The sequence below is a fragment of the Polistes dominula genome, unplaced genomic scaffold (genome assembly GCF_049000335.1).
Source record: "Polistes dominula isolate Pdom_NZ unplaced genomic scaffold, Pdom_raw_medaka contig_79, whole genome shotgun sequence".
NCBI lineage: Eukaryota > Metazoa > Arthropoda > Insecta > Hymenoptera > Vespidae > Polistes > Polistes dominula.
The window spans coordinates 2,937,312-2,962,743 of record NW_028300916.1 but is presented as its reverse complement, the minus strand read 5'-3'; the positions used below and the strand labels follow the sequence as shown (position 1 = coordinate 2,962,743).

The window sequence follows — 25,432 nt, the reverse complement described above, 5'->3', positions numbered from 1 at the left end:
AGAAATGTTGTTCGTCATTCATCGTAGTTTGATCGTTTACACGTAATTCTTATTGAACCCCTGTGTCGTAAATTGGAACAGCCTCGCGCAACATTCAGGTGTGCCTAAAAGATGAAATCTTTATTTTAAATATCGTTTGAATATTTTAGAAAGAAAATAAATCAAAATTGGAATATATTAAAGCAGGTAAGAAAAAAAGATAATAAATATAGAAAAAATAATAACCAATTTCTTAACGTTACTTTCCCATAAAGGTAAAAAATAATACATTTAAAAGAATTCGAACAAGAAAAAAAAAGGATTGAATATTTTTGTTATCTTTGTACAGAAACATTTTATTTCCATTGTATGTTAAAGAAATATCCTTCTTCTTTTTCTTATAAACAATAAAGTTTTCTACCTGTATATTGAACATCGCTTAAATATCTTATGGTTAAAAGAGGAAAAGAATAAATTTTCTATATATATATAAAAGCAGGTAAAAAAAAAGAACTATGTAAGAACTATAAGAATATATATTGAAAGAATAAGATAAATAGGAGATGTGTCGTTAAAGATTTACATGTTCTGATATTATTCATTTTATTATCTTTTTTTTTATTTATTTTTCTTTTCAACTCAAAATGTACCTGCTAAATGATCCATTCAAATAAATCTGACCTAAAAGTCTAACATTTACAACTCATTTAATTTCTTTTTCTTTGCATTCTTTCTTTAAACTCTACACAGATTCATTTCTTTTTTCTAAAACTAACCATTAGATAGAATGTATGTGTGTGGTGTGTGAGAAAAAGAAAGAGTGAGGGAGAGAGAGAGAGAGAGAGAGAGAGAGAGAAAAGTTGTCCAGTAGAAAAAAGAAAAAAGAAGAAGAGGGTGGAAACGTGTCAGATTTCATTGAGGGAAAGATTGAAGATACGATCTATGGGGGGAGGGGGTATAGTAGAAACGACTTAACCTAACCTAAGCATTCTTTCATTCTTTTCGTTCATACTTCTTTCTTTTTTTTTCTTTTTTTTATTTATTTTTTCTCTTTTTCTATTCTGTTTCTTTTTCTTACCGAGTAGTAGACCTATGGGCGCCATTCACCTCAGCGGGATCTACGTATCTCTTTCCTGCCGTTTTTTCTCTATCAATCTCACTCTCTCTCTCTCTCTCTCTCTTTCTCTCTCTCTTTCGTTCATTCAAGACATTGGTTTAATTCTTAACGCTTGGAAGGAACAGGTATTCCCCTATCGTGACGTACGTTCGCACCGCAGGAAACTCAATCGAGCGTCAGGAACAATTTTGCTTTGCTAGGAAATCAGCGTGAAAAATATCACCAATTGCAAACGTTCGTTTACATATATAAACTTTATCATCGTTTATATTTTTTGGTGAAACAATTATTACAAATTTAATTTTTGTTAAGCTTAATATTAATATTATTTGAAAAACCAAACAAGAAATAGAGCAACAAAATTATTTTGATACTCAAGTGGCACGAATTCGATTTGGTTCGATTCAATTAAATGTTTTTTATTTATTTTTATAGATAATACAACATGTAATTATTTTTTTAATAAATTTAGTTATCAATTCGTAATTATTAAAATTGCTATCAAAATTATCTAATCAAAAATTAATTCCAAAAGTTTGATTTTATCTAAACAATGTAAGGATTAATAAAAAAAACAATCGTACAAATCTGATACTTTCCAAATAACAAGATATTTTTTTATTATTAATAATTATTTGTTATGATAAAAATAATTTGATAGAAATATCTCTGAAGTAGATTATATGATATTTTCTATCTTTGCATATTATATTTATTCAAAGTGTACATTACAATAAATAGATCACCCTTAGAAATGAAAATGAAAAACGAATGTTAATAAATGTCGGGATAATATCTACAAGATCTACAATAAAGACGTTCGTAGATTATCATACCGGTTACATCGATTCTATCTAAATGTAACGAATAGGAAATATATATAATGGCGATTTATTAGCAAGAAAATACGAAACGTTTTGATATTCCTATCGTATTCTAAAAGGAAATGAAAAAGGTAGACGCGTCTCTTGGTTAGGTTTCACTCTGAAATAAACATATATATATATATACATAAATCCATAGGTACGGTTAACTAAAAAAAGAAAGAGAGAGAGAGAGAGAGTGAGAGTAAGAGATAGAGATAAAAAAGAATAAGAAAGAAACGTAGAAAAGGCGTGTTCCTAAGCGCAAACGATAATGTTATTTTTTGCGATTGTGATACCGCTAAGAAATTCAGATCGAATAGAAATCGAAAGGTCGACTTGTAACCGACAGAATCTAAGGGATCAATGTGTGTTGTAAAGAATTGCGCCGTGTGCCACCACGTATCGAATTACTTAAGAAGAATGGAGGTAAGAATACGGTGCTAAAGGGGTTGAAGGCAAAAAAAGAAAATAGAAATAAAAAAAAGAAAAAGAAAGAATCAAAAGATGAAGAAGAAGATGAAGAAGAAGAAGCAGAAGCAAAAGAGTAGGAAGAGGAAGAGCAAAAAGAAGAAGAAGAAGACGATAAAGCAACAACAACAACAAATGAAAAAGAAGAAAAAAAGGGTTTAACGGCCGATTAGAAAATTATTCATAGAGGAAGAACTTTTCGATCGTGAATAAGCGTGCTTAGTCGTACCTGATCTTGCGCGCACGTTCTACATTTAAATACAAATTCACCTAACCCCTCCATTCCTCCCATGTGTCGACCATATGGGGTGAAGAAAGGGGGAATTCTGGAAATAAATAAAAAGAAAGTAGGCTAGTATAACGCATACCATTTGTACGTAACAAATAATAATAGGTAACCTTCTTTAAAGGTTATAGGCATTGAAACATCGATTCGATTCGATTACCAAACTAGTCGACCAGTTCCCCCTCACCCCTCTTCACCACTTGCTACCCCCCTCTCTCAGTCAATTCTCTTCTCAACTATCTCTATCTCTCTCTCTCTTTTACTCTTTCTGTATTTTCCCATCCTTCTATGACAAGCAATAGTTCGACCCTCGATTTTCGATGAATGCCAATCGAATCGGGATTTGAGATTCGTGTCGCGGTTTTGCATGACAGTGGACGACCGTGCCGTGCCATGGCTCTGAGTGTAAGCGACGTTAAAATGGTACACCGAATAGACGATGTCAAATCGGTCGTATACCGCGCCAATTTACCGATGATTTTACGCGTAAAAGGCCTATGCCCGTTGTACACTTCGTGGCGGACGCGATTAGCGGTTCGTAATGCACATATGTAACATTATGTATGTATATATAGGTGTTATTGGTAATCTATGAATGCATATGTATATGTATCTTCTATGCATGAATGTAAACGCGAATCAAACACGTCAAGCTTTATCAGAATGTTCTTTTCGTTTTGATTTGATTCGTTAAAACCGTTAGTGTTAACTTAGCTTGTTAGGAAAGCAAATGAATGACTGTGTCAGTATGTGTGTTTGGTAAGATCGTAAAGTAATTCATATATAGGAGAACTCTATCGAGTTTTGCATTCGATCTCGTGACGTTTCTCAATTCCTATTTATTCGTTCTCGTAAGGTTCATTGAAATTCATGACGTTCTCTAACGTCTCTGCTGCTTCCTTACATATATATGTTACGTATATGCTTATATTCATATATGGTATAATGAATGAACAAATTTATAAAACGTTATACCTATATATATATATATTATAAATATATTATTGGATATGTATATAATACAGGAATATATCTAAAGTTCTCTCCCTCTCTCTCTCTCTCTCTAAAATATTAGATGAGGTCTCAACCCTTAGATATTTCCATCCGAATTCATCTTTCATCGTTGCTCTCTTTGAAACGCTGGGCGTGATTTTCCAACGATTTATTAACTAAACGAGAGGAATGCAAAATCAATCGTGTAGCCCTTTCGGTGATCATCGCCATGATCGCGTTCGAGGCGTGGCTAATATAAAACCGGCTTTACAAGACGCTTATGTTAGAAGCATATAAGGGACGTTGGATAAATCGTTTTGATATAACACGTTTAGATCATTTATTTATACTTATATATATATATACACACACATACGTACGTGTCTTATAAATTTATTGAAAATTCTAACTAGTATTAAATTTTTCTTTTCTTTTCTTTTTTTCTTTCTTCGTTGCTATCGTCGATGCCAATTGATTCACAGGAACCACCACCACCACCATCAATGGTATGGTAATAAATGATTATTTATTGGTAGGCGTGTTTCGTGAAAGAAGATATCGATTGACTCGTAAACGCCTGTCGCTTTTAGCTCACCTAATCTATGACCTATCCGATACGATTAAAACCGATTTCATTCGCCATATGTATGCATATATAAGTTACACGCTATGTCGATATTAAAATATATGAGAATAGGTATCACGATTAGATTTTGAATAGATAGGTAATGTTGCCTATATCAAACCGGTCTAATGTTCATTTAATTTCATAAAGATCCAGTATTGTCCAGTTAAATGATTTACATTATAAGATAATTCATTGGTTTTAACAATAGTTGAATAATTCATATAATTTTATAGCTTTTAGGGTTAATTAAATTAGAATAGAAGATATCGTTTCAAATTGCTTATGTTACTTTTTCAATTTGATTTAAAACATTAAAATACAAAACTTAATTCATGATTTTGTATTATATAACTTCTATAATTATTTGTATAATAAATTAATTTTATACAATAAGCTAAAGCTGTGAATTGTGTATTGTGTAATGTGTATTGAAATATTAGACTAACATAAGCCAAAATATGACGTTGTCGTATAGATAAAAGTTAGGTTATTAGGATCTCTGGCAGGGTTTCTCGTGGGTAAATCTTACCCTCTCCCTGTGCCACTGGGATTGCACACAATGAAAGTTATCCATGTCCGTGTGTTCGGGATGTCGAAAGAAGTCGAGTGTAACCGAAGTTGGCGGGCACGTCGGAGTGGCACACTATGAAAGCGACTCGTGTCGAAACACGAGTGTCCGAACACATGGACACGAGTCGCTTTCATAGTGTGCCACTCCGACGTGCCCGCCAACTTCGGTTACACTCGACTTCTTTCGACATCCCGAACACACGGACATGGATAACTTTCATTGTGTGCAATCCCAGTGGCACAGGGAGAGGGTAAGATTTACCTACGATCTGACAGCACAGGCAGGAACGTGGCGTAGCAATCGACCTATCTTATTTAATTTTGAATTTAGCCACCAGATAGCGTATTCAAGTGCTAGAGATCTCATGTGGCATAGCAATTCGACTTATCTACCCTAATTTTAAATTTAACCACCAGATAGCGTACTCAAGTGCTAGAGATCCCAATACTCAAATGTTGTGCTCACTCACCCAAAATCTATGGCCAACAGATGGACTTACATGTATCTTTTTTTTTTGTTTTTTAAATTAATTAATTATCTTATAAATAAATTAATGTAATAAAAACATACCTGTAAACGAAAACTCTACATTTTTATATATACGTATATAGATATAAGATATGTTTAAATAAATATTTGAAAAATTTCAATATATTCCAATATGTGTAGGTTAAAAATGAATGAAATTGACTTATTTTAAGAATATAAAATCGTTCACATATTGTGAAAAATGAATAACTATGTGTCAATAACTAGCAGAAACCACATTTAAGAATCAACAATATAATAACAGGAAATAATAAATTTAACGTTTTACGAAATGATCAAAAGAGAGGTAGCTAGAAAAGAATCAGAGAAGAATAAAGAAAAATAAAGTAAAAAAAGAAGAAGAAAAAAAATCTGCCATAAAAGATTGAGAAATTATTGTCCGTCTTTATTCGATAGAATACATGCCAAATCATTCGCTATAGAATCACATAATAGAAAAAGAATAGTAGAAGTTCGTTTTTACGATGGTTTAGTGAAGGATAAACATTTCAAAATCTTTTTCGATACTTCTCGCTCGCAAAATCTCCTATTTTTGGTGAATAAAGTAAAAGAATACTATAAAGCTTCCGTTTCTCTTTTTTTCTATTTGACCATTTTAAAATCTTCAATGGCGTTTTACCATTGCTTCGAGCATCGTGATATGGTCTCCTAACAAGCAGTCATACAATGTTAGTTTCTTCTACACCTACACACTAACAATGACCCCTTATTTAAGAATCTTCATATGTGAAAGAACGCATCCAACAAAATATCTTTTACAATGCATCGAATACCTGTAGAAAAATGCCCTTCCTTTGTCATACATACGCAGTACAGTAAAAGCATGGTGCAACGTGTCACGAAGGAAAGAGATGGATTGTCCAGGAGGAAGTAAAGTAGAGAAAGAGAGAGAGAGAAAGAAAGAAAGAGAGGGAGACACAGAGAAAGAGAGAGAGAGAGAGAGAGAGAGAGAGAGGGGACTTCCAAGCTTAGCCTTTTCTATCTCGGACGGTGGACGTTTCTCTGGAAAACGTTTTGCAGCGACATAATGGATTCTACACGATTCATGGAAAGGATGTGAACGTTCCGGTACTTTCAAAGTCATCGGGAGTCAAGTATCCATTTGTGGTTCCTTCATTGTAACAATGTTCAGTTTAGAAAAATTCTTTATTCCTTTCATTTCTATCTCTTTTTTCTTTTTTTTTTTTTTCTATTATCATTTCTCTATTATACTTAACAATATATTTCACAACATTTCTTTCTTGAATAGTAATGAAGTAATAATTACCTGACAATTTTAAAAAGAAATAACATGAATGAATTTGACGAAACAGATGATCTGTAACGCATTTCAGAAGCGTGCCAAAGAAAATTGTTAAAAAAAACTCTCCTGGGACAATAATAAGTAAGAAGCTTCTTAATACCAAAACCACGCCCCCCATTGGGAATAGACAACTTTACATCACTCCTAAACCGGACCCTGGATCGTCATTGTTATTACCCATTCCGTTTACTTCTTATTCATTCTACGACATTTACCGTGTATTGTATGTCGAATAAGACATGGGTCTTTTATGGAATTGTACTGTTCTTTTTTTTCTTACAAAAGAGATCCATCATAGATGCTAATGTTAAATGTTTTATCAAATGGGGTGGAGGGGGGAAGGTTTTGATAAAAAAAATTTTTTTTTTTAAACAAGTATAGTACATTCATATACTAACCTAATATATAAGGTTTTTAAATTCTTTGAACGTGTGGGACTTGTTCTTTAGTGCAGATGATATTTTGATAACCATTGAGATTGGTTTGTCGCATTATATTTGTAAGTTGGGATCATTCATTTTAATATTTCACGAATAAACAAAACAAAATTTATTATATGCGACTCCACATCGATAAAAAAAAAAGGGAAATAAACAAAAGTGTATATAAATAATGTGTTCTCGTTGAATGTTTTAAATGAAATGAAAAAGAAAGAGAGTGAGAAAGAGGGAGAAAGAGAAAAAGAAAGATAGTGGTAGGGAGAAAGAGAATCGTAAGATTTAAGTATCGGCGCAAACAAGATTTTAATTTAAATCCCACTCGAAACGATCCGTCCGTTCGAAACCAAGTCATTGTCGATATGTAAATAGACGACGGGAGTCGAGGCACATCGGATAATTATCCGTTTTTCCAACGGAGAAATGTTTGTCGGGCACTCTGTTAGGTAGGGTGTTCTTCCTACGGGCACATTTCCCACCCACACTTTTATATCCAATATATATATATATCCTCTAGCCCCTCCCACCCCATTTCTATCGTTTTCCAACTAACCGCTATAAAACCGTGATTACTTTTATCGTGGGTTCGCGCTTTCGTTCATCGACCAAGATTTCTCGTTCCCATTGATTAAGATAACCACTCAACAACTACGACGACTACAACAACAACGACGATGACGACTACGACGACGATAAAGACGACGAGGACGAGGACGAGGTTGATGTCGATAGCACCAACCCATACCCCGGTTGATAAGGCATAGTTTATTTTCCCCCTTCTCTCCTTCTTCTTCTCCTCCTCCTCCGCCCCTTCCCTTTCTCATACGAGCGTTCGAGCATGCCATCGGAAACGATTGTTCGATGTTCTCCTCTTCCGTCCTCGGGCTTTGACGAATTTGCATTCGGGATTGATTGAACTCCGAAGCAGTGCCACCACCACCACCACCACCACTACCATCACAACTACCAAGCTAAGCTATCCCACCCCCATCATCATCCAACACTCCTTTTCCTCTATTCGTGGGCCGAGAGGATTCATCATCGAGTCGTCGAAGTTGTCGTCAAGTCTCGTTCTTCTTTATTTCCTTTTAACATCGGCCGACGTAAATCGCCTAAGCTCGACGTTTAATTTACCCTTGACGATGAGACGCGGTGATATCCTTGTCGTAAAGCGATTGCTCGCGACACCGATTAACAAGATTGGAATTCGAGCCTCTCCAAATGACAAGAGCACGATTTCATCCTTTCTCGTACTTACTTCCTTATTTCTTTACTTCCTTCCTTCCTTGCTTCCTTCCTTCCTTTTTTTACGAGCCTACAAATTTCTCATCACTTTCAAAGATTTATGTATACATCTATAAACCTTTATTTACATTGATTTCAAATCTAATTTGATTTTATTCATTATTTTTTTTTTTGTCTAAGATGGAATTTTATTTATGTGAAATTTTAATTGGCTAGCAAAAGTAAAGCGTTTAGTATATGCATGTGTACTCCTATATGAAGTATCTTGATATTATTGGAAATTGTGTTCTCTGTATATGATGTTTTATATTTTACAACTATTTTATGCAATTTGTATATTTGTGGTATTAGGTTTACCAATTTTCTTACTTGCAAATGTAGTTTAAAATCTCATAAGTATCTCTAATTTATTTTCTATCTATTTTGCGGATGCCATCTTCCAGTATGACGCGCAACTATAATGGCTTTCACGCATAACATCTTTTAACCTAACTTTGTTATACCTAATTTTATTATTAATTATTAAAATAAATTGTTTAAGTTAAAATATATATATATATGTGTGGAATATATTTAAAAAATATTTCATTTCTCAGCAATACCTAAGAGGTTAATGTAATAATATATACATATTATACATTACTATACTGTATTAAATTACTAGATTATACTGTATATTATAGAATACAATTCTATAGTAGGAATACAATTCATTTAATAGAACATTCGAATAACAAAATACACGTAATGAAAGTACTTATGTATAGATTAGTATAGATCTAATCGATTTGTTGTATTATATTAAAGATCTATATAATAATAGGAAATAAAATAACGCAGAGTTTATAAGGTGCATGTATCCAGACCAATTTCGTTGCGGTGACATCTTGGTGAAGTAGCGCTTGAGTGCGGGAGCATCGAGGCTACACGTGTTCCTGACACTTGTATACTACTCTCCTTCATAGTTCCTTCTCTCTTTCTAAATCTCTTATCCCTCTCTTACATACACATACTCTTGGACTCCTCCTGACGATGAAACGGAGGGGTCGCCTCGAGACTTTTGACACCCTTATTTCTTTTCGCTTCTTTTTTTTTCTTTCTCGTTTTCTTTCTAGAGTGATGGACTTGACAGACGTTCTTCCTCTCTTTCTCTTTCTTTCTCTCTCTCTCTCTCTCTCTCTCTCTCTGTTTCTTTCTCTTTTTCTCTCATATTTTTTTTCTGCGAAGAAAGAGAGTCACCGTTTGAAAACTTGCACCGTACCAATACGATCATAACTTTTCTTTTCTCGTGACTAGAATCGAAGGGCCTGTGAAAAATCTAGTTCGTTCCTATCGAGCAGGAAGAAAACAAAATAAAAAGAGAATATTGACAATTTGTTTTCAATCATATTAGACCCTTATTTTAATATCAACTAACTTACGGCTTACGATATTCTCACAATCCAATCCAATATTTTTTCTTCATATTCTTTATATTAGGTATTATTGTTATTATTATTATTAATTTTTTTCTCACGAGCTTGGTAAATGTAAATTTTTATCGAACTATAGCCAATGATTCGCATAAATGATGTATATAATACATGGTAATACGATAGTAACGTGACACGATTTGCCTATCGATTTTATTATTTAATTATTATTCCTATGACGATGATGATGAGAGATCGGTGAATATAATATATGTGAGAGATTCAGTATCCAGATGTCGATCGATTATGCAACGAAAATATTTTCTAATAATCACGTCGATCCAGTTCAGGTGCGAAATAAGGTGATGGTGTTGCTGCTGGTGATGGTGGTGGTGGTGCATACATCCGTTACGCTTCTCCGAATACAAAAAATAAAATAAAAAAAAGAAAAGAAAAGAAAAGGAAAGAAAAGAGATACAGAAAAGAAGGGAGAGAAAAGGTGAGTGAGGGAGAAAAAGATGCGATAAAAGAGATTCGTATTGTTGCATGAAGCAGGCGTGTCTCGTAAGAATAACTTTGGGATACGCGGATAGACTCGGGAATAGAAAAAGGATAGAAATCGGCGAATTGTCGGGAGAGAAAGAAAGATGGATAGATTTCGAAGACGAAGAATGAGAAAGAGAAAGAGAAAGAGAGAGAGAGAGAGAGAGAGAGAGAGAGAGAAACCCTTGCACGGGACAAGAGACATTGTGTCCTATAAACGTTCCCATTGTGATCCACGTGTGTTACAAATTCCTTTTCGTGCCCTTTGGCCGGGAATAAACCCTTCTCTTAATTAGCATTGTATGGAATTCCTATTGGCGAATCTCTATCCGTCTCTTGGTACTCTTCCTTCCTTCCATCCTTCCTTCCATTCCTCCTTCTAACCTCTTTCACTCCCCTTGTCGTCTCCGTTAGCTTCAACCATAGAAAGATAGATAGAGAGAGAGAGAGATAGAAAGAGCAAATGCTCCTTTACTGTAGTTGAAGAGGCCAGGGTACATCGATAACGTCGTCTATTGGATGTTATTTCAATCTCGCTTATAGAATCACTGATCTGGACTATGCTGGGTTCGGGGTGTATCAAGAGGGTGAATAATACACGAGCGAGTATTCTCGAACGGTTTGATCGGATATTATTAACCCTCTCTCCCTCTCTCTCTCTTTCTATTTATCTATCTATTTATTTATCTATATACATATTTATCTCTATTTCGAAAGAAAGTAACGAATTTGAAATAAATCGTATTGCCAAGGTACACCATGGTTTAGCCACCTACCAGGAAGTCGACCATAGGATAATAAATATGTCCGAAGAGGGTGAAGGCCGTTATTCAAAGATTTTAAGAACGAGATGTGTGGGGTGCACGAATCGATGACGTTCACCTCCACCTCCTCTCATCCTCTTCCTTCTCTCTCTTCGTTATGGTCGTCGTCTTTGGCGAGAAGCCGCGAGAGGAACCCTTTTAAATACGCCTTGGCTCGACACAACGTTTTCGAACTGTTGCCGCGCTAACGAACGCCCATAAATAATAACTCGCATATATACGGGGCCCCATAGGTAGACTCTACACGCGTCTACCTTACGTGGAAAGGTACAGGTTGATTTATTACCAAGTTCACCTCCTATGCCTGATTGGTCCTCTCGCAGGTGTTGGACTCTCTCACTAAAGAGAGTGAGAGAGAGAAAGTAAGAAAACTCAAGGAACGAATCGTCGGTACACCGTGACCATGAAGTGTGTCACGTCAACACGCTGCTCCTGTCACTCGAATCATCATCACCATGAGAGAGAGAGAGAGAAATGATATCCCTCTCTCTTATCTCCCCCACTCCCTTTTTCTCCATATTTCTCACGCATGAAACGATATTCTTATCTTCTTCTTTTCTTCCTGCCATACTCCTCCTCTTCCTCTTTCGTATGTTGATTACGTTTCTATAGGAAATAATTGATGGATCGAACCCGACCTTTCCTTTTTTCCACGATCTTTCGTTTTATTTCTCTTAAAAATGTAACTCTTCAATTTTGAACGATTGTAAAACTCTATATATTCACAATTCTTAATGCAAATAAATAAATATGTTAATGATTTGCTTTGCACGGTTTATTGTCTGAATGAAGTATTTGTTTCTTTTTATTATTTAGATGCAAGAATATTGGTGTCTGCAAAGTGAGGAAAGAAATAATCTAAAGAAAAATACTAAGAATAACTAAAATAAATGTTATAAGTTTTTAGATTTCAGTGTTTAATGAAATCAGAATTAAATAAGAATTGTTTTTCTTTCTTTTGGAAGAATACATAATTTGTAGAAACTTTGTATCATATAGAAGTTGGACAGATAAAAATATAATATGTATATAATTTGTTTGTAATTATATATTATATAAAATACGATAAAAACAATTTAGTATTGTAATTGTTTCCTGTATTTAATGATAACCCAGTAAAGTATATCAGTTCGATTTGAAATAAGTTCCTAGTTGGCATAGAACGTTTCTTCCACCACAATTATGCGTTCAAATGAAAAGGAGGAGAAAGAGAGAGAGAGAGAGAGAGAGAGGAAGAGGTGAGGATGAGGAAAGAGGATCGTAACGATCTTCCAACGTCGGTTTGATGTCCGATGCTTGTCAGATACGTCGCGATAGCAGAAAGATACATCCCGATCGGATCTCTCTGTCCGTACGAACGATAGCTGCTAATGTACGTCGCGATGAACAAGAGAAGCCACCCAAGGCGCACCGATACGAAATATATCTTTGATTCACGCAAGAAGATCGTCCGACAATACCCCTTAGCCCTGCCACGTCCGTCTTGTTAAAGATACTCGACACGGAGATTTCTGTCGAGCTGTCCGTCCATCCCTAAACGCGCGAACATTACGAATGATCTCTTCCTGCGCTAATCGCACGCGAGCGCAACTTATTTATATATAACTAAAGTATTAATATATATTTAATACGTCTATATATGTTCTTCTATTAATGTAAACATATATGTATATACGTTTAGAAGTATAAATATGCTAGTATATATAGTATACCTTATTTTACATAGGCGTAGATATTAAGTCATCCTAAAAGTTTTCTTGTTAATTTCTTTTTTTTTCTTTTTATTTCGTAATTTTATATTATATTATTTTATCGAAGTAATATTTAGAAATAAATTATTCCCATTTTTTTTATTCGATAAAATATATATATATATATATTATAAAATTATATATACATTAATATATATATATATATATATATATATATATATATATATATTATATTATAAAATAATATAAGTATTTTAATATATATAATATTATTGGGGGTTGGCAAGAAAGTAATATTTCACACTAGAAAACCGAAATTACTTTCTTGCCAACCCAATATATTGAAATATATGTTTAGGAGAGTTTTAAGTGTAGAAGAATAAACATAGATAAGCGAGTAGACGACGAAAGAATAAGGGCCAAGGGAACCGATAGTTGAAATAAAGAAAGACAGTGTGTGGTCTGTTCTTTGTAAGTTGTGTAAGTAAAGTGTGTAAGTCTATGTGAAAGTTCTCGAGCGATATCGATGCTTTGTTTATTGCATCGGATCGGATGTTTGGAATATTCGAGAACCACGTGTAGATGGATACAAAGAGACGGGGATTGAGTCGAAGGCTAGCAGGCAGTTAGTTAGTAACAGTTGATCAGTCGTAACAGTCGCAGTCTAGTAAAAGTCGTCATCGGTCGCAAGTCGTCATCAGTCGTTATCATTTGTAATAGTGCAGTTACTTATCTCAGTTGTTATCGTTATATTGTGATGCTACTATTGTACTTTTTCTAATACCCATTTTAAATATATCTTATCAGTAAGATTAAACTGGGTGTATGCTCACCTCGCACCTCTAACTCAAACCAAAAATTCCTACATATGTGTTATATGAATTTTATAATTTACGAATATTTTTAATAAAAAACGATTTAAAAAAAATGTTTTTATCATTATTTTATACTTTTCATTTCAGAAAATAGATGAAATATATAAATTTTATTGAAAAACCAAAAAAAAAAATTTGCTAGGTGTGGGATTCGAACCCACGCTCCCATGGGGAACCAGAGCTTAAATCTGGCGCCTTAGACCGCTCGGCCAACCTAGCTCACATTCGATAATTTCCATTTGATCTATAATAGTGAAAGGCCAACTTTTAACTTTTCTTTGTAATTTTTTAATTGTTATAGTACAATAAATTTTTTTGCTTTTTATGAAGTGATTATCAATTATCTATAAATACACATACCTTTCGTTCTTATTATAACGTGAAAATATAATAAAAATTGAAAACTAAGTATTTACTTTCCAATATTCTTAGTTCCTGGTCGTGAACTTGAGGTTGAAACAAACTACGACCAACAGGGGCGGGATTATAGGCTCAAGAAATTAAAATGGCTTATGACCAACGGTGATTGGGTCTTATTTATAAAAAGTTGAGGAGACCTAGGATTAACGGGGGCGGGATTGTAAACCCAAAAAGCAAAAATAACCTATTACCAACGGGGGCGGGGTTGTATGCTTGAAAAAAACTCCACTTAAAAATTAAGAGGAATATTCTGGGAGGGCCATAAAATCCCAAACAAACTTAAGAATTATCGAGACATATTGGTGCGACGAAAACCTTTGTACAGTGTCGGGCTCTTCGAGTGGTATCGGATTCCTATGTAAACACATGCGACACCATAAGAAGAAATGATATTCCGTTATTTTAGAACAAAGTTCCTTTATGTATAGTTTCCACTACAATCTTTACCAAAAATATAAGCTGTACCCATCGATAAACTATGAAACAAGTTTATACACGTTAAACTGTAATGAAACATTTTTAATCTACTTATTTTGTTCATAACATTTATATTATTTCTAATTTTATAAGATTATTAATGAATACAAATATTTATCATTATAGAACATCTGATAGAAAGTATACGATTAACTGTGTGATGTAAACTACTGTGTTCAGTAATCCATTTGACATTTGCAGTACCACCAAGTTCCCCGGTTAGTAAGTATTTTTTTTTTTGTAACACTTGACAAAAATAAAATTCACACGAGAAATGCTTTCACGTGTCGGATGAAATTTTAATCAAGCCATAATTAATTCTGACGATATAGTACAAGCCTTCTCCCTCGCGCCCGTTCGCGAGAAAATACGAAAGAAGGAAAGAGAAAGAAAGAAAGAAAGAAAGAAAGAAAGAAAGAAAGAAAGAAAAAAGAAAAAGATACAAAGAGGAACGAAACAAGAAAAAACAAATAAAAAAATACAAGAATAAACAAGAAAAAACAAAACAAGGAAAAGTTAGAAGAAGGGAAAAATTCGAAGCGCGGATAATTACGATTCAAGCGAATATAAAATAATTATGAGACACATCAATAGCCATACGATTTGAAAAGGGAATACCAACGAGGAAAGAAATTAGCAAGAAAGAATGAATATCGAATGGCGCGGGCATGCGCTTTCAAGCGTGCGCAAGCATGCGTGCGCGAGACCACCCGACGACGAGCCGTTTCGAATAAATAAATGCATTTATATGTAAGTTTATATATGTATATATATATTTATGCATACATTTATTTATTTATGTATATTTTCATATATCTTTCTCTAAACGCGTATACAAATATTTCTATTGAAAGGTGCGAATAGGTTGTATCCTTTTTTTCTTCGCCATTTTTCGTTCAACAGAGTGACGTTGCCTTGGGAATAATGGTGGGGAGGGCGGGAGTTTTCAATAAAGAAAAAGAAAAAAATAATGAAGAAAATAGAAAAGAGAAAACGTGAAACGACGACTCGTGCTGTGTTGCTGCTTTGGTTGAGGAAGAAGAAGAAGAAGAAGAAAAAAATAAAATAAAATAAAAAATGTATATAAAAAGAAAACAGGTGAAAAAAAAAGAGGGAAATACATGGCATTCTTTTCTTTTGGCGTACGTGCGTCTCGTTACACATTCATCCCACTATAAATATATTGAAAGAAATACGAATACGAATCTAACGCTTCTATTGGAAGCTAGCGATGGTTCGTCTGTTGTGTGTATGCATGCATGTATAAGTATGATTTATGTATGAGTATATGCATTTATGTGTCTGTCTTTATCTGACGCACGTGCTCGGCCGACTCGTTAGTTAACGAGTTGGGGGCAGAGGCTCGTGGCGACGACGATGACTATGTACTTGAAGGTGAAAAATAAAAAGAAAGAAAAAGATAAAGAAAACGAAGAAGAAGAAGAAGAAGAAGAAAAAGAGAGGAGAGAACGCGCGTTATGTCGCAAACTTTTGTTTCGACCGCGCGACACAGATGCGTGAAAGAGTAACGTCACTGTGACGTGTGAAAACGAACAAAGAGAAAAATACAGAAAGGAGAGAAAAGGGTTGAAGGAAGGGAGAACAAGATACACACACATATATATATATATATATATATATATATATATATATATATATATATATGTTTGTATCTATATATGAATCTATACACATGAAGGTATATGTATATAGATACATATATATATATATGTATAATTATTTAAAAGAAAAAGAGACAGATAGAGAGAATTCCATCGGTGTGGGATGAAAAAGAAAGAAAACAAAAAGAAAAAGGAGGAAGATGAAGAAGAAGAAGAAGAAGAGAAAAGAGAGAAGGACGATAAGGGACAAAGAGAAATATAGAAGAAGAGGTGGAACGTCGAAGAGCGTGGGTGGAGGATCAGGGAATTCGTGGATGCGAGCTGCAAGCGAACTCGTTTATAGGAGAGAAAGAGAAAGATATATATATAGAGAGAGAAAGAGAGTCAAGAGGGAGTAAGAGGAAGAGGTGGAAAGGCTAGAGACTTGGGTATCGCACGGAATCCGCGCATAATTACGATATATACGGGTATTACCAGCATTACCGCATTACCGCCACCGACGATGTAAGTATATGTGTGTATATACATATACATGCATATGTATATACGAAGCATAATACTTGCATCTATCCAGTCGCGCCACCGCTGAATATTACGAATAACATTTGGATTTTGTGCGCCCAATCCTCTTCTCTCTCTCTCTCTCTCTCTCTCTCATTCTATCTTACTGTTTCTCTCTCTCTGTTTCTGCCTGTCTGTCTATCTGTATGTCTGATTCTTTTCTTCCTCTGTCTCTTCCTTTTCCTTCCGTCTCTGTCCCTTTCCGTTTCTATCCGTAGCAGGGCGCCGCCTAACCGCCTATATGCTTATATAATATAAGCATACGGGCACCTTCCATCCGTACAACCATCCCTTCATCCCACCCCGTTCATCCAACGAACCTATCCAACTCAACTCATCCATCCATCCATCCATCCATCCATCCATCCAAGCAAGCATGCATCTATGCATCGGTTCCATGGAGGACTCGCGGAAATTCCGAGTCCCCGTTTCTATGCGATGAAGGTACCTCTCTGCGTTGCACCGCCGAATGCCTCCTGCACGAGCGCGTCGCCATAATGCTCGCTTTATTCCACAAACTCATAATTAGACCGCGGATCCCTGAATATCTTTCCTATTCCTCGCAAAAGTTTCACTCCGTTCCATCTCTCTTTATCTCTTTTATCTTTCTCCTATCTCTTTCTATCAATCTCTTTCTCTTATTCTCTTTTCTCGTTTTCTCTACCCACCCCCAGCCCCGTTCACCCTCTCTCCTCTTCCTCACCCCATCGTGAAGGGTTCGGTAACTCCTCCCGTCTTTTCCATCTTTCTACCTTGGCATTCCGTCTCTTGGAGCTTTTCAAACTCGTACATTTCGAATGTCTCGCTTATAGATCTACTACCCCTTCTTCTTTGCCGAAGTAGGGAACGGGTAGAGTCAGGCTGGAAAACGAACGAACGAAGGCTGGAAACGACCTCTGTTTTTTTTTTTTGGCCTTTTTTTTCTTTTTATACCAAGGCATTTCCTTTTTATCCTCCTCCTCCTCCTTTTCCTTCTCCTTCTACTTTTCCTTTTTTTATTCGTTGAAATTCTTTCGCAATTTCGCGCGCGTTACGTTCTCCTTTTCTCGAAAAAATAAAAAGCCAATAGATATAGATACGCGAGCCTCCGATTATTCGCTTCCCACGTTTTCAATACTACAGTTTTTTCTTTCTCTCTCTCTCTCTCTCTCTCTCTTTTTCTCTACTTTTCTACTTGAGTTTTCAGTTTAGTCGAAGCTAGCATCGTGATATTTATCCAACGATCATCTCTCGTGCCAATTGAAAAAGGCTTATTTCTTTTTCTTTCTTTATTGTGTTTTTAGTTAGTTGAATAAATTTTTCTACGATACGTCGAAAAATATACATTTGTATAAAATATATTTACATTACGTAAGAGTACACCCAACTATGCGGTAATACTTATTCATTTTCCGATACAAATTCGAGGAATGACTCTGACGTTTTCTTTTTGACCAATAATGGTCCAGTTCTCGTTGAAACGAGATCCGTGACGAATTCACCTGAAAGCTTTCGAAGAATCGATAAAGTTTTCTACTTTTTTTTTTTTTTTTTTTTTCGTTCTCTTTTGATACGAAGTAAACCGTGACGAATTTAAAAAGTTTTTCTTTTAACACGTCTGTAACAAAAAAGCATGAACGCGAAATGTTCTCAAAATCACAGATGGTTTTCACATCGAGAAGTAAATTATTTTAAAGAAAACAATCTCTCTATCCCCCTGGTTAAGGATGAAAAGTGATTAACCGTTTGATATCGTTTTTTTTCCCTCGTATCCAAGGGTATCAGCCCTCTTTTAGGAAGTCTCTATTTATTTATTTTTTTGTTCTTTTTTGATTACGTCTATCCAACACACACACACACACACACACACACACACACACACATACTCCCAACGTGTTTCTTTCGTTCGGTGAACTCGAAAACGTTATTTTTCCACTCGTCAGAGTGGACTGGACATTGGCAGAGGAACGTGAAAGCGTATACGTGAGAAAGAAGGTGAGCAGGGATGACTATTAATTTCTCCCTTGGCACTTGGCCGTCTATAGTATGCATTAACGCTTGATTCGTGCCTTCGGACATCGAACGTCCGACGAATATTTTCGATCGAATGAAGGGAAGGAAGGAAGAGGAGAACGAGTGAACACGGTTCTTGCAAAGATTGATAGGACAGAATTCCACTGGTAGATTCGTAATGGATAGCCCATGTCCGAATTCACCAATAGCAACCCTCTCTCTCTCTCTCTCTCTTTTCTATCTCTCTTTCTGCTTCTCTCTTTTCCCTCTTTTTCTATCTCTCTCATTCTTCATAGTCGATACCTTCTAATGGAATCCCCGATTGTACTTCTTATCAATGGACCACGTTCGAGTGGTGCGCCTCTTCCATATAATGTCGAAGCAGGGAAGTACCGATCCATTATTGTCGTCGGCTTGCGAGAAGAGCTCTCTTATACGAGATAACTTATTTTTTCACCCTTCATCGGTATATGGCAAATTGCACCAAACGATGACTATCACAATGAAACGACACTATCACTATCACGAGACCTAGGAAGGGGTGATGCTTTTAATTGTAACACAAACAACAAATTATTATTAATTGTATATTGATAGTTAATTTGAAATCAACATGTGATTCTTTTAGATGTATGACAAATGGTAGAACGAACGATGCTTTTAAAATGAAATGATAAAACCATTGAATGGTTTATAGTTTTATTACGAACAAATACAAGATAATTATTATATTTATTTGTCGTTTAATTTAAGTTTACATGTGTGATTTAGATTTTTTAAAAAATATTTTAAAAATAAAACCTGCAAAAGATCAAAACATAATTACCGATTATGAATTCAACGAATGAATAATCATGGGGTAGGTATCACGTAGAGAAAGTACTTTTCGACTTTTTGCTCGAGCTCTATCGCTCACCCTTTTTTTCGAAGCTCGTAAACCCTTTAATACCTCGAGTAGAGTCGAAAGTAAAATAGTTTTGGTGGTGCGAGTAAAAAAGGGGGTATACGACAAAAGGAACGACGTTCCTCTATCTGGTGTCTCGAAAGAAAAAGAAAAAGAATGCTTACCATGGTAAGATCGTAAACTATGAGCAAGAATCCCCATTGAAAGTAATCGAGGCGTGATATTTCAGGTCGCGATGTTTCTTACTTGCGTTATTATACACGCCTTAGGTTAAGTATAATAATACTTATACCGGCTAGTATCATATATGGCGCCGCGTACGTTATATACCCCCCATAAGATTCGTATTATGCAAAAGGAGCGTGAAAAGTATCGCGCGTTACTAATCGCTCGTTTCTCAACAACTTCCAACGCTAAATTTATATTCGTAAATTATAGTTGACCCATAATAAACACCAGTTTCCGAATTTTCAAACAACATTTATCAACAATTTATCAATTCTTCGACTATTCGATGTCTCTTAATTTTTTATTTGTATTTTTATTTTAAAGAAAAACGTTTCGACCATTAATTACCAACTACGATGTTTCGAATACAATTCTACCAATCAGGATGGAATTTCACATTTCTTGGATTCTTGAATTTTTCTCACGAGAAAGTCGTTGTTTGATTCTTACGAAATATTTCTCATGACATTTTTTTTTTCTATCCACGAGAAAAAGGGTTCACCTCACAATGTGAAATCTTTCATGTTAACTTGCACCCCTTTTTTCCTCGATCGGATTTAATCGAATTGTTCAATTTCGGTAAAGTTGATTTCTAGACGATCGTCAGGTGAGTTTAAGTATAAGCTTTCGATACTTTTACAAAATAATCTCACCCTTTCTCGTAACATGTAAAAAAAAACTGCTTGCTTTACAAAACCCCTTTTTTTTCCAAATAAAAAAATATATCTGCACGTTTTTGTAGGATTTCGAAAGAAAAAGAAACATTTTTCTCACCACCTTTTTTTTTCGATACACTGAACCCCTTGAAGAAAAAAGAAACCCCCTCCCCAGTCCTTGTTAGAATTTATATCTCGTTTAAAAAGGCTCAACGCGATTGGGATATTCTTTTTCTCAACCCCCTCCTCATGTCCCCCTTACCACCCCATTTAAAAACGAAACTTTCTAAACGATTCTCGTCCATTTAAATGATCGCTTCCGAGAAAGTAGAAAATAATTCGTAGCTCGTAGTTTCGTAGTCGGTCGAGTTTTTAAATCGCACACGTTGTTGCGCCTTCGAACCACCTTCTCGGAGACGTAATATATTCTTTTATGCAGGAAACGTGGCATTCCTAAACGTCTCTTTGTGCGATCCACGAATAAGCTGAAAATGAGGTTGCGCTTTAAGAAAATTATAAAGGTGCTAGGTGGACGAACGAGTCGGGCATAAATTTTAGCGATGCTTTTTGAACGAATGAGAAAGAAGTAGAAAAAAAAATTGTAATAAAAAAAAAGGAAGAAAATAATAATAATAATAATAATAATAATAATAATAATAATAATAATAATAATAATAATAATAATAATAATAATAATAATAATGGAAGAAAAAGAACGAAAGAAAGAAAGAAGAAACGAACGAATGAACGAAAGAAAAAAAATACGTAAAATGAATAAAAAGTCAAAGAAGAAGCAGATGATAATGATGATGATGAAAGAGAGAATGAACCTTAGGTTTTTTTCTTCCTTTTTTTTTTATTCGCGATAGTAGCAAGAGCTTAGCTAGAAAAAGGGACCTTTTTCGGAACGATTAATTCAGTTTTATGGTCCGCCACGAATTCTAACGGAAAGCACGTAAATCATCTTACGAGAGACCCGAACGTTTTCTGACCAAATACAAACACGTACAACCCACTGACACTTAGATGCATCGATGTTACGAAAGAAAGAAAGAAAGAAAGAAAGAAAAAAAGAAAGATAGGGATATGCAAACCTGCTATACTCTCGCGAGTTTCACGCAACGGTGTGTAGTCAAACTAAAGTATAGCCGACCCGTTCGTCGTTGGTAGTGCAATAAATTCCACTTAGCTGTTTCAGCGCTTCGTCACGCATTTACACGAACGACATTGTCCTCTCCCTCTTTCTAGGATATTTTTAGTTGATTTGTTTTAATATTAAAATGACAATGTGAGACTTCCGGTTCTTCGTAATTATATTTCTTAGAAGAAAATTTATAATATTTGATCGATTATAAATAAATGCACCTGTAATTACAATGGGGTTATCCAAAAAGTATTATTTTTTTCTTTTGCATAAAATTGTGTGTGTGTGTTTGTGTGTGCATCAATGTAAAAACATATATTTTTGAGATTATGTAATTTTTGTATTTGCTTGTATTTGTTGCTGAACGACGAAACGTTCAACAGGATCAAAACAATATATTCTGATTTTGTTACCTGTCTAACTCTTCCCTATGATATAAAAAGTTTTTATAAATATTATTTTTAAATTGAATAATTTGTTTGGAATTTTGGATCTTATGAATAATGAAAGACGATTGATGCAGGAACCATTTTTTCTCGGAACAACCCAACAGTGTACAGCGAAGAAAAGAGTTTTTATAAAAAAGATGGCGTGTGAGGCAACAACGTTCGCGACGTTTACTCGAGTATGATGAAAGACGAAGTAAGAAGGATAAGAGGAACGAAGGACGAGGAGAAGGAAGAAGAAGAAGAAGAAGAAGTAGGGGAAACTTCCTATTCATCTAACGTAGACTTTCTTGTAGGTCTTAAAGAAGTGTAAGGAATAATCAAACGTGGCAGCCGTGTGGCGTGCTCGGTGCCACACTAGATTAATGTTATTTCAATGGGGATTCGGCTTTGCAATGGGGTATCGCCATAACTGACCCCGATTTGCATTAGAATCAGGGTGAAATCGCGAAGGGGTGAAAAGGACTAGGTGGAAAAGAAAAACGAACCGACGTGGGCCTTTGGGAACGCGCCAAACCGTACGCGTGTTGTCCGAAACAAGTCGAAAAACCGACGTGACCGCGTCCGGTTTCTCTCTACGTCCTTCTTCCTTCCTTTATTTTTTCCTTCTTTCATTTCTTTCTTTCTTTCATTCTTTCTTCATATATTCTTTCTTTTTTCTTCTTTCTTTTCTTCCTTCCTTACTTCTTTCTCGTTCGCGAGGATTAAGATCCACCTCGTGCTGCCTATAGAGAAAAATTACTCGTTCGGAAATATACCGGGCGATGAACAAAAAAAAGTTCGGACCCCTTAGTCGTTCCGTTTTAACTGCGACCCGTTACTGAAAAGAGATGACAGTCGTAACAGTCATTTATAGCGATGGAAGTGCTTGTAAACTGTGGATAAAATTAGCTGAGTAGCTCGACCGCAGCCGAATTCAACGATTTACGATCGCTAAGTGTCTAATAAGAACGAGATTTGCCGATCTCTACTATACTACTCGAATTCGGACATCACCTGTTAAATGGAAAAAAAGAAAGTGGATCTTTTCAAAATACTTTTTCATTTTTATAATATGTAATATATTTTTCTGTTTTTTTTTTTTCCGTTTTTTTTTTCTTTACGAACGATCGAATTCCACGTAGTACGAGAAAAAGAGATTCTAATTCGTCGATGATTTTTTTTTTCGACTATTTTGCAGTAGACTTTTACGTTCGTTATTATCTCGAAGGCAACGTTTTAACACATTCGTTTGGATACGACTTTTAACAGAGATAACTCTGGTCGTAAAATTTCTAAAGGGCTGCCATAAAGGTCCTGTAAATTCCGAAATGGGTGATAGTCGGTATTTTTGACATTATCTTTAGGATAATGAAAAATAAACAAAAGAAATATACATACAAAGCAAACGGTAAATAACACTCGTCCAAGAAAATATGAAATAATTCGAACGAAAACGTTACCAACAAATTAATACTTTTACCTTTGAAAGGTTTCGTACGAACAAAGGGGGTTCATTAATTAACCGACGATGTCGTCGTTCGTTCGAGCTCATAGAAGTTGGCCGATGAAATGGCACTTTTTCGATCTAACGTAAAGCCAAACGATTCACTGCTAACATATACAGAAAATAAAAGAAAGAAAAGGAAAAAAAAAAAAGAACACGTAGAGTCCCGGAAATGACTGGATGAATTTGCTATTATTCGAACGAGTTTGTCTAAATTGGAAACACAGTACTCGTGGCCCTTTGTGACTCCTCTTACGTGGGGTCGCTGCTCGAACAACCGTTCGATGATCCGGAACTCTGCATCGTTAATGTCCGGAAAATCATGTCCGGTGTTACCGTTGAATTTTTCCTTTTTCTTACTTTTACTCCTTCTCCTTCTGTTTCTTTTTTCTTTTCTTTTTTCGTTGAGAAGAAAACGCGTTGCAGAGGTCATTTTTCATTCACCGTTCTCGAATCACGCGTCATCGTTCTTCCTCTTCGCGTTTGTAATTTTTCTTTAGTTCCCTTTTAACTCGACCTCGTTAATTCACGTTACACTTATCATCGCGAATAATAATAATAATAATAATAATAATAATAATAATAATAATAATAATAATAATAATCATAATTATAATAATGATGATACACGTCAAAGTTTTAACATAGGTTGAATATCATTATCGATATAAAAGTGATTATTGTGTGTACGTTATTGTAACGATCGATTAAATTACTATGAAAAATTAAAGTAAAATTATTTAGCAAAATCGTATGTTCTACATTAGAATTATAAAAATCTTATTGTCCTTACAACATACTGTAATCGATTAATTTCTACTGTAACTAACCTATTTGATATTTGTTATTTATAATATTGAACAGCTGCTCTCTTATGCGTCATGTTGACAGTTTGAATGGTAAAATTAGAGAGAAATAATAAGCCACGCGATTAGAAACGATATGTAAACGTTACAGAAGACAATGAATAACTAAAGTAAACACTAACAAAACATTTTTGTAGCATAGAAATTATTGTAGAGATAATTTAACGCACCTGTGCTCCGGAAAATATTCGTACATGCCTCTTGTAAATGATTCCTTGAAATAAAACAAAATTTCAATTTATTTTTGTATTTTTTAAAATTATCAAATCAAAAAAAAAAAAAAAAAGAATTTACATATAGATTATAAACCTTATTCTCGAAAAGTTTCAAAATAACAAAAAGTAAATGATTGAACGCTAATATTCTTTCTATCGTTTGAGTTCGTTCGAAGATAACATTTGAAATGAAAATAAGCATTCACAGTTTACATCGAACGAATACAAACTAGTGTTTACATATTCATATACGTACCTATGTATATTGTCAATATAATATGACATTTATTTCACTGACACTTTCTGGCCGATTCTTACTTTTATTTTTCTTATTTCATACGAAATTTCGAAATACGATTTTTCTATTTCTTTCAATAGTTTTATCACCTATATGTACATCTTCATTTTTACAAATAATAAAAGAATGTTCACAGTTTTAACAATTACAAAATGTTAAATATTATATTAAATGTTTAAAGATTTTTCTAATACTTCAGGTAATATTTAATCAATTAATAAGATAAACTATGATTTGATAAAAACAATATAATTAATTAACTAATTTCAATAATTTAACGAACCAGTGTTTAGAGAATTTTCTAATATT

At 34.6% G+C, this 25,432-nt stretch overlaps 1 long non-coding RNA gene and 1 other non-coding gene across 2 annotated transcripts; both read right to left on the bottom strand.

Annotated features, from left to right (window-relative positions):
- LOC149033081 (uncharacterized) lies at positions 1-25,210 on the bottom strand. The gene is made up of 3 exons (XR_016175997.1): positions 25,082-25,210; positions 24,781-24,824; positions 1-104 (listed from the first exon to the last, which is right to left on the bottom strand). It is a non-coding gene; the product is annotated as an uncharacterized LOC149033081 (long non-coding RNA).
- Positions 13,945-14,027, bottom strand: TRNAL-UAA (transfer RNA leucine (anticodon UAA)). Its single transcript has one exon. It is a non-coding gene; the product is annotated as a tRNA-Leu (tRNA).
- Positions 25,211-25,432: the final 222 nt, after the last annotated feature.